Here is a 4859-nt window from a genome sequence, read left to right as displayed (position 1 = left end):
GCGGGTCGCACCAGTGGGAGGGAGCCTGTCTAGACCGGCATCAGGAACCAAATTAAAATCCCCCATTATTATTACATTTTCAGTGGAGAATTCAGCTATTTTGGCAGTTACTCGGTTCAATATCTGAAGGGAGGCCAGGGGTGGAAGGTACAAGCCCACAATTACCCATGGCATGTTATGAAGCAGTGCATGTGACACCACATATCTACTCTCTGGGTCCAGAGCCAGATCGAGTAGCTTGAAGGGAAGCGTCTTTAGAATTAAAATGCTTACCCCTCTTGAAAATGTGGAGTGCGTCGAGTGATAGTGATAACCCACCCATGGTTTTTTAAGACTGAAGGTCCTCTTTCCCACCAAGTGGGTCTCCTGGAGCACGCATATATGAGGGTGGTAGGTTTTAACAAACTGGAATACCAGGGAGCGTTTGATAGGAGAGTTTAGGCCTCTCGTGTTCCAGGAGAGTAACTTAAGAGAAGACATCAGTACTGCTCAGAGACGATGTAGGATAGGTGTAGGTTAGACCTCCCCCATCGGGGCGTCTGGGCCCGGAAGGACACACAGGAGTTATTAGCAAGCATGCAATGTTAGTCAGATTATCATCCTGTAGTACTGTCAAATACAATAAAAACAATAAAAACAACAAATCAGGGTCTGCAACATCAGTCCAAAACAAGCAAAAGTCCCCTCCCCCCACCCCGCCCATCTCCCATCCCGGCAGGAGGGCCTCCATCCCCAAAAAACAAAAGGTTAGCTTATAGTCTAACTTGAGGGCAATGTGCAAGAGGCATCTAGCCTCCCCCTTCAGACCTGGGTGAAAAACAATACAAACATTTTGCAATCCGGCATGGATAATCAGTGTAGATCTCCCGGACCCCCGGGGGGACATACTTAAGAACACTGGGGCACTAAACGTATATAACAAACCTTTAAACAATGAGAACTTTTAGTTAATTTCTATCCATAACCCCTACCCCGTCCCCGAGCATGACGTATCCCAGTAGTCGAGCAAAGGGAGTAGACTCAGTCTCTTTACCCTGTGTCGCGGCCCCCCGGTGAAGCGTACGGGGGAGGTGAAGAGGGGGGTGGGACCTCCTCCAACATTCTCGGGTTGTTGTAGCACCGGGGGTTTTTAAAAGGAGGAATTTAAGATATTAAGAGGAGGGCTGCAAGTGAAGTCGGTATAAGCATCCGCACTCAGAATCTCTTCTCTCCGCAGGTGGTCTGTAGGATAGCAGTATCTTAGGGAGAAGTACAAGCCGTATATCTGGCCCTGCAGGCAAGTCCCTGTTTCATGTACGGCATAGCGGGATATCCATCTTGCACAAGCATGACATTCAACAGATAAGTAGTACACTCTGCAATTTCAACAGCTCAGAAAGAGACCAGGGGCCAAGGAGCTTGATGCTGATGAGTATATCAGTCCCCCAGTCCCCCTGCATTTGTCCTATATCGGCTGTAGGTGGGGGATCAGAGTGTGGGGAGCTATAGCAATCTCTGGGACCTGCCATAAATTGCTTCTCCATAGGTCACAAAGGAACGTCCATTGCATAGAAAAGACGGCCATATAACGTGCAGTCTATGTATTCTTATTCTTTGCACAAAATAACAGGGTGCCTTCCATATTCAGCCTGATTAATGGCATAGTCTAGGTGGATACACATCAGCTCAGACAAACGGTAGGGTATTATAGAAAGGGTCAGCATACCTGAGAATTAGTTGGGAAGAGTTTCAGCCCATGCTGCAGATTCCCTGGGCGAGGTGAAGAATTGTATCCCCTCTCCATCCTGAACCCGCAACCTGGCCGGGAAGAGCATGCTATATTTCACTCCCCTCTGACCGAACATGGTCAAACGATTTACGTCAGCGTTGGGTCTCCACCAAATAGTCCAGAAATATGAGGAGCTTTGTGTTTTCAAATTTGAGTTCTCCCTGCAGCCGAGCCGCCCGTAGTACCTCGTCCCAGTCCCGGTAGTGTAGCAACCCTAAATATGAAAGTGCGCGGTGGGGTGGCCTGAGGACCTCTGGTCACCGGCATACGGTGAGCTCTTTAAACGGAGAAGTGTGGGGAGAATTTGGTCCTGGGGAGCAAGGTTGGTAGTAGCCCCTCTATGAATGTGACTGGATCCTCTCCCTCCGCTCCTTTAGGGAGGCCGAGGACCCGCAGGTTGCTCCGCCTGTTACGGTTCTCGGCATCCTCAGCTCTTGTTTCCAAGTGTTTGACTTTCAGTTTCAGGGCTTGAATGTCAGCATGGTGATCCCTCTGTATGTCCTCAGTCTCAGAGACCTGCCGCTCCACCCCGCGGTCACGGAACTTATCCATGTCTCTCCTAATAAGTGCTGTTTCAGTCTGTACATGGTCAATTTTAGTTGTTAGCGTGGACTGGCATGTAGTTATAGTCAGCATTAAGGCATCAAAGGCGCCGAACCAGCTTGTATAGCTCCGTCGGGCGGGGAGTCTGGCTGTGACACCATGTTGTATGCCACGAGTGTTGTGGACCGCGGCAACGAGAGGGTACTCACCAGGGCTGTACTGTTCCTTTTATGGTTGAATCTTCTGCCCCCGGGCAGTGCCCAGTCCTCCCGCAGAATCTCCACAGAACAGTGGCTGCGTTACAGGTCTCCTACACTAGGATTGAAGCAGGATTGTTAGCCGGAGATTGGAGCTCTGCTATCACACGTCTGCTCCCAGCGCCATCTTGGACACGCCCCCCAGCCCTTACATTCTTAGTACCGGGTAAGAATGAGACAATGTAATTAAAACTCGACAAGAAAAGAGCCCATCACGATCTTCTGGGAGAGAGGCACTTAGCTTCAGACAAGAATGTGAGATTCTTATGGTCAGTAAGACTGAGAACCTGCACAGTGGTACCTTCAAGGAGATGTCTCCATTCTTTCAGGGCTAAAATGATCACCAACAGCTCTCTGTCACCAATCTCGTAATTGCACTCTGCCGGTGACAATTTCTTGGAAAAGTAGCCACACAGATGCATAGCGTACTCAGAGTTAGGACGTTGAGACAGAAGGGTGCCAACTCCAGTCTCGGAAGCATCAACTTCTAGGTTAAAAGGCAACGTAGGATCACGGTGTGCCAACACAGGAGCAGAAACAAAGGCAAACTTGAGACTCTCAAAGGCCTTAATGGACTCCGGAGACCAACTCTGTGGGTTGCCGTCTTTCCTGGTCATATCAGTCAGGGGCTTTACCAGAGACGAGAAGTTACAAATAAACTTCCGATAATAGTTGGCAAAGCCAAGAAAATGCTGCAGAGGACGTAAACCCATGGGTCGGGGCCACTGTAGGACCGCTGAAAGTTTCTCTGGGTCCATCGAAAAACCATCAGTGGAAATGACATAGCCCAGGAATTTCACCTGTTCACAATGGAATTTGCACTTTTCCAATTTACAATAGAGATTGCTCTCTTGTAGTCTCTGAAGCACACGACAGACATCTGTGTGGTGGCTCTCCGGGGACTTGGAAAATATGAGGATATCGTTGAAATAAACCACCACACATAACTGCAACAAATCTTGGAGGACGTTGTTAATGAACTCCTGGGAAACTGCTGAAGCGCTACAAAGGCCAAAAGACATTACGAGATACTCATAATGACCTGATCTAGTATTAAACGCAGTTTTCCACTCGTCTCCCGTCTTAATCCTGACGAGATTGTATGCCCCTCTCAAATCAAGCTTAGTGAAAAAAACGTTGCTCCCTTGAGGCGGTCAAATAACTCCGTAATCAATGGAATGGGATAGGGATTCTTAATCGTGAAACGATTGAGACCCCTATAAATCGATACAAGGTCTCAGTTCACCACTCTTCTTCTTCACAAAAAAGAAACCAGCACCAGCAGGAGACGAGGATTTGCAGATGAAACCATGAGAAAGTGCGTCTGCAACATACTCCTCCATGGCCTCATCCTCCAAGATCGACAAAGGGTAAACCTGGCCACGAGGGGGTATGGCACCAGGTTGAAGGTCAATTGCGCAATCATACGACCGGTGTGGAGGCAAAGTACCGGCTCTACCTTTGTCAAAGACATCGCTAAAATCGCGGTACTCCTCCGGCAGGGAGAAGAGTGAAGAGGTACACAGGACCTTGGCTACCTTCTGGAAGCATCTCTCACTGTACTGTGGCGACCAGGACAGAACCTCAGCACGGAGCCAATCAAAAGAAGGGTTGTGCCCCTGTAACCAAGGATAACTAATAACCAGCGGAAACTTAGGTGAGGAAATAACTTGGAATTGGATTATCTCATGGTGAAGGGCCCCTACGGCCATGGACAACGGAACAGTCCCATGAGTCACATGGGCAGGCTGTAGAGGTCTCCCGTCAAGAGCCTCAATGGCAAGTGGAGTGTCACGCAGCTGCAGCGGAATCGAGTGCCTCGATACAAAGGCAGCATCAATGAATAGGCCTGCAGCCTCAGAGTCGATTAGAGCCTGTATCTCGATGGACTACTCAGCCCAAGACAGGGTAACCAAAACCAGGGGTTTATCTTTCTGGGAAACTGGAGACGAAACAACGCCACCTGAGGTCTGTACGTGACAGGACCTCAAGGTTCGGGCGCTCCCTGGACGGTAGGACAAGACTTAAAAAAGTGACCAGCCTGGCCAAAATAAAGGCACAATCTCTCCCTCCTCCTAAGGGCTCTCTCATCCACAGAGAGACGCGTGAAGCTCAAGTGCATGGATTAATCTTCTCAGACCGACTCGGTACCAGGAGGCATGGGAGGTGAGGGAGGCATGGGTGGGACTGCAAAGCTCGGAGACAAATGTACAGGAGGCTTGCGCCAGTGCTTCTTAAAAGAGAGTCTTTCTCTGAGTCTGGAGTCAATGAGGATGCACATCACTGGATTG

The sequence above is a fragment of the Aquarana catesbeiana genome, linkage group LG02 (genome assembly GCF_042186555.1).
Source record: "Aquarana catesbeiana isolate 2022-GZ linkage group LG02, ASM4218655v1, whole genome shotgun sequence".
In the NCBI taxonomy this organism is placed as follows: Eukaryota; Metazoa; Chordata; class Amphibia; order Anura; family Ranidae; genus Aquarana; species Aquarana catesbeiana.
Note: the sequence above shows the minus strand (reverse complement) of the source record.